General features: G+C 50.9%; 1 protein-coding gene across 6 annotated transcripts in view; it reads right to left on the bottom strand.

The window, feature by feature from the left end:
- The window catches only part of DTX2 (deltex E3 ubiquitin ligase 2), a 115702-nt gene that overhangs the window by 58822 nt on the left and 43021 nt on the right, over positions 1 to 13859 (bottom strand). The gene's annotated exons all lie outside the window — the stretch shown is intronic.

Here is a 13859-nt window from a genome sequence, read left to right as displayed (position 1 = left end):
GACGTGGAATAGCAGGAAAACCAATTTAAAATTGAAATGTTTTAATAAGTCCAAGAATTATCATACTTACTATATAAAAGGTGGATTACAGTCTACAAGTAGGTTCTTTAAACCCACACAACTTAGTTTTCTTTGTAGAGTTTAGTTTTTCTGTTAGAAAAGTTCAGCAAGTTTTAAGTCCCGCCTACAGAAAAAAAACCTGCTGCACAATTTTTTCAAGGATTTTTCAGATCCTACTGATAGCCTCAGTTGCAGATGTGAGCTTGGAGTTAGCTATATGCAGATAGGTTAGATACAATGAAATGCGTAAGCATGGCATTAACATAAAGCAGGCAAGATCTTAGTAGCTTTCTGAAGAATAAGCAGGGGTTAACTCAAACAGCTGCAATAAGACAAAGAAAGCTTTTAGTTAAAGAGGACCTGTCACGGGTCCGAACATTGTAAGATAACTATCTGTATATGTAAAGCGGCACCCAGGGATCTCACTGCACTTATTATCCCTGGGCGCCGCTCAGTTCGCCCGCTGTGGCCCCTTTACCTTCTCCCGCGCTGTATGGTAATTGCTACTATCGGAACACCAGGGAGGAGTCTGCCCCGTTTCTGCCTGGGCGTTCCTTCTCCCTGGCTGTAGCGCTGTCCGATCGGACAGCGCAGAGCTAACAGTCTGGGAGTTTTTTTTTTCTAATAGTAAGTGCAGTGAGATCCCTGGGCGCCGCTCTACATATACAGATAGTCATCTTAAAATGTTCAGACCCATGAAAGGTCGTCTTTAACCGCTATAAAACTGTATGTGATCTGCCCATAGGTAGCAATGGCAAAAGAAATCCATCCAAAAGGTTGTCTGAAAGTTAAAGGGGTTATCCAGGAGATAAGCCATACATTATCACATTAGTGGGGATCAGAGTCCAGGCATCCCTGCCAATCAGCTGTTTCAGGGAGCCACGGCACTCCCCAGAGGCAATATATACAGGGAGCACAGAGCATGAGGCACCATCTAGAGGAGTACTACCAATGGGATTTTGACCTTATTACAGTCTGATCTAATCATGTAAAATCACATTGTGATTCATTTTCACATTTGAACATGACTGCACTATTCCTAGTCACAGCCTAGATCAGCAGCATGTGACACGAGGATTAGAGGCGAAGGTGTAGCCAAGCTTCAAATCCCACTCACATGGCTGCAATCTAGGCCGGGAAGAGCTGGAAGAAATATGCGCGGTCTGCCTGCATTCTTGTCTGAAGCAGATAAAAACTATAAATGTCACAGCAACACCGGAAATATTATTACAGGAACCAATGTCTGACTATTATAGTCCTATTCATGGTAAAACAGTGCATTCCCTGTGCAGGTACTGGATGGCATTCAGGAGATACAAAGAGCCTCATGTATCACACCTGACTCAGTGGAACATTAGCCCTGTAAGCTATAGCTACCAGAGCCTACATTTCAGCGCAGTTTAGAAAATAAAAGCTGGGCTCTGATGGATTTCAACAGTCAAGACTATTTTAGAGCAGAGATACATTTAGAGTTTAACAAACATGAAGTACACTATTTTAACTTAGCAGAATCTGGCAAGAACCATTCTTTAGAGAAACAAAGTGGTTGTCCGGGTTCAGAGCTGAACCTGGACATATTCCCTTCTTCACCCAGGCAGCCCCTCTGAGTGAAGCATTTCATGCTCCGAAGCTCCCCCTTGCCCTGCGGTGCATCGCGCAGGGCAAGGGCTGATGTTGGTTACAACAGCCCTGGTCACACTGCTAGGCGGAGGCTTCTGCCTAGCAGTGTTCCCATTGACGTCACCAGCACTAATGGGCGGTCTATATCTTACAGGCTAGGGCAGCACTAGAGACTGCCCATTAGTGCTGGTGACCTCACCGGGCTCACTGCTAAGCGGAAGCCTCCACCTAGCATACCCATGAAAAGACTTTCCTGCTTCAGGGGGGTGACCAGAGACAGCCGTAAGTAGCAGCCTCTAGTCCAGGTGCACACATTGGAACCTAAAAAGGTTCAGGAACTAAAAACAGCACCTAGATCAGAAGCTATTAGTGTCATAGATCAGACATTCCCATGGTGCAGGATCGATGGGTACAGGAGATCGTTCTAACATCGGCACCTAAAACCCAGATCATAGGCTTTTATTTACTTATACATTATGTAGATATCCCTCTGAAGCAGGGAAGGAGGATAGCACCCAAACCACCACTGGAAAAAGGAGACTTTTGTATTACTTACCAGTAAAGTCTCTTTCTCGCTCTTCCTTGGGGGACACAGGAAACCATGGGTATAGCTCTGCTCCCTAGGAGGCGTGACACTAAGTGAAAGCTGTAAGCCCCTCCTCCATCAGCTATACCCTTCAGCCTGGAGAAGAGACTGCCAGTTGCGTGTCCAAGTAGTGAAAGATAACCACCAACCGGAAAAAAGAACTGTCAAGCCCCAACGGGGGCAACCAAGCCGGAACCACAACTGTAACCCAAATGAAGGGCGGGTGCTGTGTCCCCCAAGGAAGAGCGAGAAAGAGACTTTACTGGTAAGTAATACAAAAGTCTCCTTTTCTCGCCCATATTCCTTGGGGGACACAGGAAACCATGGGACGTTCCAGAGCAGTCCCAGAAGGGAGGGACCAGAACAAACTAGACCAACACCAGAGGCATCAATCAACTGCCGCCTGCAACACCAGACGGCCTAAAGCAGCGTCAGCCGACGCGTGAGTATGCACCCTGTAGAACTTGGTGAAGGTGTGCAAGGAGGACCAAGTGGCCGCCTTGCAAATCTGCTCCGTAGAAGCCCGATTCCTCTGAGCCCAGGAAGCCCCGACCGCTCTAGTGGAGTGAGCAGTAACACCAAGGGGCGGAACCTTGCCCTTGGCGAGATAAGCCTCAGTAACAGCCATCTTGACAAAACGGGCGATAGCAACTTTGGATGCCGCCATCCCTCTGCGTGACCCTTCCGGGACCACAAAGAGCGAGTCAGTATGCCTGAAAGAGCTGGTTACTTCCAGGTAAATCTTGAGCGCCCTGACAACGTCCAGGCGATGAAGCTTCCTCTCCCGCGGGTGGGAAGGGGAAGGACACAAAGAGGGGAGAACGATGTCCTCGTTCAGATGAAAGGCGGAGACCACCTTAGGAAGGAAGGAAGGGACCGGACGAAGAACCACCTTGTCCTGGTGGAACACTAGGAAAGGTTCCAGACAGGAGAGTGCAGCCAATTCGGACACCCTCCGAAGAGAGGTGACGGCTACAAGGAAAATAACCTTGCAGGACAGAAGTCGCAAGGAAACCGTCCGCAGAGGCTCGAAAGGAGAAGCCTGGAGCGCTGAGAGAACCAGGTTCAGGTCCCAGGGCGGTACCGGAGGGCGGTACGGGGGAACCGCGTGAGCCACGCCCTGAAGGAAGGTCTTGACAGGACCAAGGGGGGCCAGTGGGCGCTGAAACAAAATGGACAGCGCAGACACCTGACCCTTCAAAGAACTAAGGCCTAGACCTTGGGCCAGTCCGCTCTGCAGGAAGGACAAAACGGTGGGGAGAGAAAAGCGGAGCGGAGGAATCCCCAGATCGGCACAGAACCCCAAAAAGGTCCTCCAGGTCCTATAATAGATCCTAGAAGAGGACGGCTTACGGGCGCGGATCATGGTGCAGACGTCCGCAGAAAAACCCCTACGTGTCAGGACGGTGGTCTCAACAACCACGCCGTCAAACGTAGGGACCCTAAACGCGGGTGGAAGATCGGTCCCTGAGAGAGAAGATCTTCCCTGGCGGGCAGTGGCCAGGGCGCGTCTGCCAGGAGCAGCATGAGGTCAGCATACCAAGACCGGCGGGGCCAGTCCGGAGCGACCAGAATCACCGAGACGCCTTCCGCCGCGATCTTCCGAAGGACCTTGGGCAGGAGAGGGATGGGAGGGAATATGTATGGGCGCGCGAAGCCTCGCCAAGGAAGAACGAGGGCGTCGGCTCCGCAAGCTCCCGGATCCCTGGCCCTGGACAGATAGGCGGGGACCTTGTGATTGAATTTTGAGGCCATGAGGTCCACATCCGGTATGCCCCAACGAAGGCAAATGGCCTCGAATACCTCCGGGTGAAGAGACCACTCGCCGGGGTCGACGGTGGTGCGACTGAGGAAGTCCGCCGCCCAATTGTCCACCCCTGGAATAAAAATTGCAGATAGGGCCGGGACGTGGGCTTCCGCCCAACGGAGAATGCTGGTGACCTCCCGCATTGCTGCAGCGCTGCGAGTGCCCCCCTGGTGGTTTATGTACGCCACAGCCGTGGCGTTGTCCGATTGTACACGAACTGGATGACCCTTCAGCAGATGAGTCCAGTGTCGTAGAGACAGAAGGGCCGCTCTCAGCTCCAGGACATTGATCGAGAGTTTGGACTCCGATGGAGACCAAATGCCCTGGACGGATCGGGGAGGAAAGACGCCTCCCCAGCCCAAGAGACTGGCATCGGTTGTAACCACCAACCAGTTGAGTGGCAGAAAAGACCTGCCCAGAAGAGGGGACTGTAACCACCAGCGGAGAGATGACCGCACCGGAGGCGATAGATGGAAGGGATGATCCAGAGACTCCGGCGATTTGTCCCAGGAGGAGAGGATCGCCCGTTGGAGAGGGCGGGAGTGAAACTGCGCAAATGGGATCGCCTCGAAGCAGGCAACCATTTGCCCCAAGACCCGCATGCAGAAGCGGAAGGACGGTTGACGGTGGAGAAGGAGACCCCGAACCGCCCCACGGAGGATCAGACGTTTTTCCGAGGGAAGACGTACCTCCGCCGCTCCCGTGTCTAAAAGCATTCCCAGGAAGACTAGTTGTCTGGAGGGGGGAAGGGAGGACTTGGGGAAGTTGATGACCCAACCGAACCTCGCCAGAGTCTCTAGAGTGAGATCCACGCTGGCAACCGCTTGAGAAAGGGACGGAGCCTTGATGAGGATATCGTCCAAGTACGGTAGCAGAAAAACACCCCTGGAACGGAGTAAGGCCAAAACCGGGGCCAGGACCTTGGTGAACACCCGGGGGGCTGTTGCCAGCCCAAAGGGAAGGGCGACAAATTGGAAGTGGAGGTCCCCCACGGCGAATCGGAGGAAGCGATGGTGACACCGGGCTACCGGAACATGGAGGTAGGCATCCTGTATATCGATGGAAGACATGAAATCTCCCTGCTCCAGGGAAGCTACCGCGGAACGGAGGGACTCCATCCGAAACCGTCGAAGGAGGAGAAAACGGTTGAGCTTTTTGAGGTCCAAAATGGGCCGCACCGAACCTCCCTTCTTGGGAACTACAAAGAGGTTCGAGTAGAACCCTTGGAACCTTTCCTCTAGAGGAACGGGGGTAATCACCCCCCTGTCCAGTAAGGCTTGAACGGCCGCGGAGAACGCAGCCGCGCTTTTCGGGTCCCGCGGCAGGCGGGAGCGAAAGAACCGATCTGGAGGGAAGGATGCAAATTCGATTTTGTATCCGGAGGACACAATTTCGAGGGCCCAGGCGTCGGAGACGTGAGCCATCCAGACGTCCCTGAAAAGGAGGAGCCGGCCCCCCACCCGGGTGGGTGGGGGCGCGCCTTCAGGCAGAGGACTGTTTTGCTGCGGGTGTGCGGGCAGCCTGCGGCTTGCGCCAGGAGGGCTGCGCCCGAAAAAACGGCTTCCTACGCTTATCCTGGGGAGGAGCCGAAGCGGCAGCTGTGGTGGGAGCCCCAGAGGCCCTGCGGGAGGACCGAAAACGAGACGCACCAGGGCGTCCGCGGGGGGCGCCCCTGGCTTGGGGTTGAGGAAGATGGGTGCTTTTACCACCCGTGGCCTCCGAAATAAGTTCGTCTAAGCGGACCCCGAAAAGGCGGGAACCCGCAAACTGTAGCCCCGCCAGGGAACGTTTGGAGGCAGCGTCCGCTTTCCAAACCTTCAGCCAGAGCTCCCTCCTGACGGCAACTGCCAGGGCGGAGGAGCGTGCAATAAGGGCTCCCGCATCAAGGGAGGCCTCACAAACAAAATTCCCAGCCCGAATAATAAGCTGGGCCAAGGAACGTAGGTCCTGGATGGGGACGTCCGAGTCCAACTCCTGTTCCAGCTGCGCACCCCAAGCAGAGATTGCTTTCCCTGCCCAAGCAGAGGCAAAAACCGGTCTGAGAGCAGAACCGGAGGCAGCAAAAATGCCCTTGGAAAGGGTCTCCATGCGACGGTCCTCCGCTGACTGAAGAGAGGATCCGTCGGGAACAGGGATGGCCGTGTTCTTTGACAGCCGGGCCACAGGGGGGTCCACCTTGGGTGGGGAAGACCAGGTGGCCACGACATCGGCTGGAAAAGGATAGCAAATGTCCAGCTTCTTGGGGTTGACAAAACGGGCGTCCGGGCGAGCCCAAGCCTTAGACACCACGGAGGAGAAATCAGAGTGGATTGGAAAGACTTTTGAGGCCTGCCTGGGTCTGATAAAGGAGACGCTAGCTGCGTCAGAGCTAGGGGGATCATCCTGCACCTTAAAAGGTGTCACGAATATCAGAGATGAGTTGACCCATCGCAGAGGCTAGCTTGGACGGCAGGGCCGAGTCCATTTCCAAATCTGAAACCGCCAATTCACCTTCAGAGAGCGAATCCCTTGGAGAGGAGAGGCCCGTCTGGGTGCGCACGCGTGGCGGGGAGAGTGAGGCCTCAGAGGAGGAGGCTCGCTCTACTCTAATACGCTTCTGAGAGTGCCTAGCTCGGGAGGGGTCACTAGGAGAGAGTGAACCCGCTGCAGCGGCAGAAGCAGTGGACCCGGAGGGCGCGACAGTCAGAGTGGCGTCCTGCGGGGTAGGTGGCCTGTCTATTAGGCGGCCCACGACATGAGTGAGGCTTTCCACGGCCTGGGACAGGGATCTAGCCCAGTCAGACGGGTCAGAGGAAGCAGGGAGCGACACAGCGGGCAACTGAGGCTGCGGTGGAGCTCGGCATGCAGTACAGTGCGGATCAGACTGCCCCCGGGGAAAGGGTTCCCTACAAGCAGTACAGGCATGGTACCAAGGCTTGGCGGCTGCAGAAGGGTCTGACATGGTGGAAAAAAGATGTTGCACTTAAAGTGGGAGACCCCAAAGAAAAGGAACAGGGATAACACCCAAGCAACAGTACTGTGGCACGGAGGGGGTTAACAGTCCTACCAGACCCGGATGATGCAAGCGGCAGCGGTAAGGGGAACAGACTGAGGAGGCTGTGGAGGAGAGGCAGCAGCACGGAGATGAATGGCTTCAGGATCGCACGGCAGAGAGGATTCCACGCAGCACTGTGAGAAGTGGAGCCCGATGAAACCGGAAGTAGCGGAGCGCATGTAGGAAGCTCCGCCCCCCCTCTGCCGCGCTGAAGCTGAAGCAGAGCCGCGCGCGGCAAAATGATTTTAACCCCCAAGGTGATGAAGTGCCGGCCATGAAATGGCGCCGTTCACGCCAAGTAAGCGGCCCCCAGCCGTCCCCTGTAAGGCAAGATAAACTCCCCCCCAAACTATGCCCGGTAACGGTCCCGATATGCCCGGGGGGGGCGGGAGGCGATGTAGCAGTGGCCATGGGGGATGTAGCAGCGGCCATGGAGATGTAGCAGCGGTGGGAGGGAGGAAGGGGAGGCTGGAACAGCCACTCTCACCATACGCTGTCTTCGCCCTCAGTCCATCCAGCGGGGGTCGCCCCTTCAGCTCCTGGCACCGCAGTGGCAGGAAGCCGGGGGAGGGACTTGGCGTGCGGGCGACCCTGAGCTGGCGGGACGCAGGGGAGCGAGGCTGCCCTGGTCCACCTTGTCTTGTGTGGGGGAGGCGGCAGTGCGGAATTACCGGCACTGGCGCAACTCAACCCCGGGAGAAACAGAGGGGTCTAATGCGCCTCTGTTGTCCCTGTAGGTAGAAAAAAATCGAATTAAAAACAACAAATAACGCAAAAATAAAAAATCATAGGAAAACAACCCTGCATAAGCAGGGGGTGTCTTGCCTCCTTGGACACTAAGCAAAAAACTGGCAGTCTCTTCTCCAGGCTGAAGGGTATAGCTGATGGAGGAGGGGCTTACAGCTTTCACTTAGTGTCACGCCTCCTAGGGAGCAGAGCTATACCCATGGTTTCCTGTGTCCCCCAAGGAATATGGGCGAGAAAAAATGTCTCCCTCTTGTACTTTGCTCCCAGTTAACAACCAGCTTTCCCTGAGATTATCTTGACTGGTTTCTTCCTGAATTAATCAGGTGCTGATGACGTGATCACCAGGAAGGAACCATTCATGGTAATTAGGGATGAGCGAATTTCATATTTTGAACTCAGAGTTAGTGTTGTGGTATAAGCTGAATTGCATTATGGATTCCGTTACCACAGAGCATAACGCAATTCCATAACGGAATGCCTTTAGAGGCATTCCGTTATTCATTCAGTCATAATAGAAGTCTATGGCCTGCATAACGGATCCGTCCCATTTCGGTTATGCAGAGGAGTCCTCTCTTGCATAACAAACAGGACGGATCAGTTATGCAGGCCATAGACTTCTATTATGATGGAATGAATAACTGAATACCTCTAAAGCAGGGATCGACAAATCCCAGGCGCCGGGTCGCCATGGCGATCAGGAATTTGGTCCTGGCGCTTGGGTATTTGTCAGCCCGTTTTCAAAAGGTGCACGGGTGATGTGTGCGGAGCGCCAGAGGGGGGCCCGTTCTATCCAGAGGCAGCAGGAGTGGAGATAAACGCCTCCCTTGTGGAAGCGCTCATCTCCAAATTCATCTGTATCACCGTCCTCAGGACAGAGATACAGATGAATGGTGCGGAGGAGCAGGGGAGAGGAGTCTCCCTTGCCCGTTCCTCTGATAGGCTACAGGCATAGTGCCTGTAGCCTATCAGAGGCCGGTGCAGGCAGCGCTATGATGTCATCGCGTCGCCTGAGACGTACAGTGCGGGACACAGGCCTGAAGAGGCCTTTATTGCATCACTGACAGCAGCATAAGGCAAGTATATGAGTTTATTGTTTTTATTATTTATAGTATACTGTGGCAAGAAGGGGGGGGTGGGGCCCTATATACTGGCACAATATGGGGAGCGGGCACTATGGAGAAGAGGGGAAGCACTATGGGGCCCTATATACTGGCACAATATGGGGGGGCGGGCACTATAGAGAAGAGGGGAAGCACTATGGGGCCCTATATACTGGCATAATATGGGGGGGCACTATGGAGAAGAAGGGAAGCACTATGGGGGCCCTATATACTGGCACATTATGGGGGGCACTATGGGGACCCTATATACTGGCATATTATGGGGGGCATTATGGAGAAGAGGGGGAGGAGCACTATGGGGGCATCTACTGGGGGCCCCATGTACTGGCATGCATTATTGGGGGGTTCTATGGAGAAGTGGAAGGGGGAGCACTATGGGGGCTTTATGACGCGGCTCCGCCTGGCTCCTAACTTTGTTAGCTGGGTCCTAGATTCCAAAGAAATTTGTCAAGCCCTGCTCTAAAGGCATTCCGTTATGGAATTGCGTTATGCTCTGTGGTAACGGAATCCATAATGCAATTCAGCTCATACCCCAAACGAACTCAAAATATGAAATTCGCTCATCCCTAATGGTAATCACAGAGAAAGTTTGTTGCAGTAACTCTGTAGTGTCAGATCTGAAAGAAAAGGCCTAACATGCAGCTGTCACAGTGTATAATAAGGTGTTAATTCATACTACCAGGATATATAAAATAATACAACCCCAATTCCAAAAAGGTTGGGATGCTTTGTAAGATATAAATAAGAACTTAAAGAAGACCTTTCACTAGTTTAAAAACTATCAGTGGGCAGAGCGGCGCCCAGGGGTCCCCCTGCACTTACTAGTATGTCTGGGCGCCGCTCGGTTCGCCCGGTATAGGCTCCGGTGTCTGCACTCCCTCTATTGTACTGGGCGGAGTTTTTGTATTAGGGTTGTCCCTTGCTGCAGCACTGGCCAATCGTAGCGCACAGCTCATAGCCTGGGACTCCCCAGACATACTAGTAAGTGCAGGGGGACCCCTGGGCGCCGCTCTGCCCACTGATAGTTTTTAAACTAGTGAAAGGTCCTCTTTAATGCAATGATTTCCAAGTCTCACAGACCCATATTTTCAGTGAGACATTTTCCCATCTCATGAAAAAAATTAACTAATTTAGAACTTGATGGCAGCAACGCATCTCAAAGTTGGGACCAAACTGGAGCAACAATGGTCTGGAAATGCAAGTGGTGGTCGAGAAGTAGAGTTTCTCAGAAGCAAAGATGGGCAGAGGCTCACCAATGCATCTAAAATTGTGGAACAATTACAGAAAAAGGTTCCTTAATGTAAAATTGCGAGTGCTTTGAATATCCCACCATATACAGTAAATAATCTGAAAAGAATCAGAGAAATGCATGCGTGAAAGGGACAAGGCTAACAGCCAATATTGGATGCTTGTCATCTATAGGCCCTCAGGCAGCACTGAATTAAAAACAGCCATGAATCTGTACTGGAAATCACCTCATGGGCTCAGGAAGGCTTCCAGAAACCACCGTCTGAACAGAGTTAGTCGTGCAATCCACAAATGCAAGTTAAAGCTGTATCATGCAAAGAAGAAGACATATGTCAAAACGATCCAGAAACAGCGCTGGGCAAAAACTCATTTAAAATAGACTGAGGCCAAATGAAAAGTTGGAGGGACCATCCAGCTTGTTACCAGTCTATGGTTCAAAAGCATGCATCTCTGATGGTATAGGGTTGCATTAGTGCCTATAGTGTGGGTAGTTTATACATCCAAAAAAGGACTATGGCCTCATGCACACGGTCGTTGGGCCACCGTTGCCCCCCGCAAACGGAGGGTCGGCAATCCGCGGCACCACGGATGGGGATACATTCACTTGAATGGGTCCGCAATTCCGGAGATGTGGAACGAAGTCATGGAACGGAACACCGGAAGCACTACGGAGTGCTTCTGTGGTGTTTCTTTCCATTGTTCTGCACCGCAAATAAATATGACATGAAATGTTTTTTTGCGGTGCGGACAGACCACAGACCCATTCAAGTTTAATGGGTCCGGCCTGCTGCACGGATGTTGCCCGTGCATTGGGGACCGCAATTGCGGTCCCCAATGCACGGAACTGCTGCACAACTGCCGTGTGCATGAGGCCTATCACTGCTGAACAGTATAAACAGGTTTTAGAACATGTTTCCATCCAGATGTCTGCTTCAGGAAAGGCCTTGCATATTTCAGCAAGACAATGATAAATCACATACCGCATCTATCACAATAAAACTTGGAACCAAACTCCGGTACCTCAAAACTGAAGCAGAGTTCGGTTCAAAGTTTTAAAGTGGTTTTGAACTTCAACTACCAAAGTTATTCAACAAAGTCTGACGTGACTTTGCGAATAACTAACTTCAGCTCATTGGAGCCCATACATTTTAATACTGTATGGAGATGGATCTCTGCACAGTATTAATCCGAAGTTATGAACGAAGCGATTTTGCATGTAGTATCCAAAGCCCACTTCAATCACTAGCTAAAATCCTACATCAGACACGAAAGGGGCAACGTTCCTCTGCCAAATCTCCAGCAATTAGTCTTCTCACTTCCCTGTCCCAACTTTTTGGGAATTAGGGTTGTACATAAACCTCCCGTAAAAAACAATGGCGGAACCTCCTCCCTCCATAAAAAAATATAGTAAAAGTGAAACAGTAATTTATATGTACCACAATGTTTTTAAGAAAACTCGGCTCTCAAACAAGAACCAATTCGTCGACAGAAATATAACAGTTATGGATCTCAGTATAGATGGAAAAATTAAAAATACCTTCAATCAATATAGCAGCTACAAAGGGAAGTTGGAATACTTGTCTGATTTTGAATTTTGACCACGTCATGGGGTGAAGTATCTTGCTCGACTATGATAGGGGACTCTTTCGCTCAGATGCTAGTCTGAGGTCGGAATTTACCTTGCACGCATGTGGGAGAGGGACCGTAAATCTGGAGTGTGGCGCAGTAGACACTGTAGCACAAAGGGTTAAATCTTCACAAACCAGTCTTATATTTTCATCTTGGCAGAGCAGGACTCCACGATGGCAAAGTCCTTCACTAATTGGAAAGGGGATATGGCAGACGAGGGAAGTAATATCTATGTGGAGGTCCACAGCAATTACTGTCAAGGACCAGCTTACACAGACTAAGTGGTTACATAGGGTCTATCTACCCCACACTGTTTAGATTATTCTGGATGTGTCGACTCGAGCCCTGTGTGCGCAAGTTTTTTTTATTTCATATGGTGTGGTTATGCCCCATTATACAGGGAGACTGGTGGGATATTCATAGCTTTCTGAATTAGAAGTTCAGGTTCCCTGACATGTGAAGCTTGTTGGGTTTGGTCTCAGATCTACTTCCTTGTAAATATGAGAGGAAACTTTACAGTTTCCTACTGTTTTATGGCAGGACAGACATTTTAACAAACTGAAAGCCCCCCAAGACTCTGTGGGTACATTTGATAAATACAGACTTGCCGCTAGCTGACTTATGCAGGTTATCGGGTGATCATGTCTTTCAGCTGGCACCAAAATCATTGCCTCTGCGCAGATGATTTCCCATGTAAACAGCAATTTCCTGCCCAGAAGCAATGAAGGTGTATGGTGATGAGATACTGCAGTACCAATCACTCCTCCATGTAAATGCAGCTTTCACCTCCTCACAGGATCAGGCAATTATTGGGAACATTTGGTTAATATTTGTAAAAGGACCAATAGTCTACCTGCATACGGAGTGGATTTGTATGGAGAAAATCCACATGAAAACTGCACAGAACCACATAAATCCACAATATTTATTGCGGTTTTGGTGCAATATTTGTGCTGTTTTTCTTGCGGATTTTGTTTAAGTTAACAACCCCATTGAAGTCCATGGAAAAAACACTAGATTAGGGCTGCAACGAGTACTCGACTAAATCGAGTAATTCGACACAAAAAAAAAAATCCTCGGGAGTGAAGCTCTTGCTATTACTCCCGCTCCGTGGTCTCCCGCTGCGCTCGGAATACTCATGGTCTCCCGCGCTGCACTGACCTTCTGACATATGCACGCCATGACCTGACGTGCTGTGTGACGCCAGGTGCAGAACGATGGAGTGTCGGCGGCGCCCCTGCTGGAAAAGTAAGTTAATGCGACCAAGGCCGGGCACCCAGAGTGCACAGGGTCATAGCAACCAATGACGCTGTGCACTCCGGGTGTCAGGAGGGGGGGGGGGGGGGGGAAGCAATGGCGCAAGGGAGGGTGGGGGGCATGCTGATGGCACCAGGGGATAGTGGAGCTGATGGCACTTGGGGGGGGGGGGGGGGGAGAAGGGTGTTGGGGACTGATGGTAGGTGGTCTGATGAGTTTTTATAAAGGAAAACAGTCTAATTCATTTTTTCTTATTAGAGTACTCAATTAATCGTAAAAAATAATCAATAGAATACTCAATTTCTAAAATAATCGTTTACTGCAGCCCTACACTAGATATACAAGGTGCAGAAACATGGAATATGTACGAAATGAGGGGGCACTCACATACGGGAAACACTGGACGATTAGGTAAATGTAATTTAATATTCTAAAAACAGACCCCTAAAATATACATAAAACATATACTGTAACAACCTATAAATTACATATATGTGAATCCTAATAGCACATTGGTATAGCGTGCTGGCGTAAAATGCTGTCATGCGTGGTATCACATACGGTCCATATAGACAATCTCCCAATTCAGATATATATTCGCCAGTCTATAGATTTATAAATACACTGGCGTGCAGTTGTGAGTATAGTGAAATAAAGTCCATACAAACAATGTCTCAATTGATATGGAAGAATGACCGCACAATGTGTTCCAATAATAATAGTGGTGTGGGATATCCGGAAAATCACACC

This window comes from Bufo bufo, chromosome 3 (assembly GCF_905171765.1).
Source record: "Bufo bufo chromosome 3, aBufBuf1.1, whole genome shotgun sequence".
Taxonomy (NCBI): domain Eukaryota; kingdom Metazoa; phylum Chordata; class Amphibia; order Anura; family Bufonidae; genus Bufo; species Bufo bufo.
The sequence above is the reverse complement of the archived record's forward strand: the minus strand, read 5'-3'. Positions and strand labels throughout refer to the sequence as shown.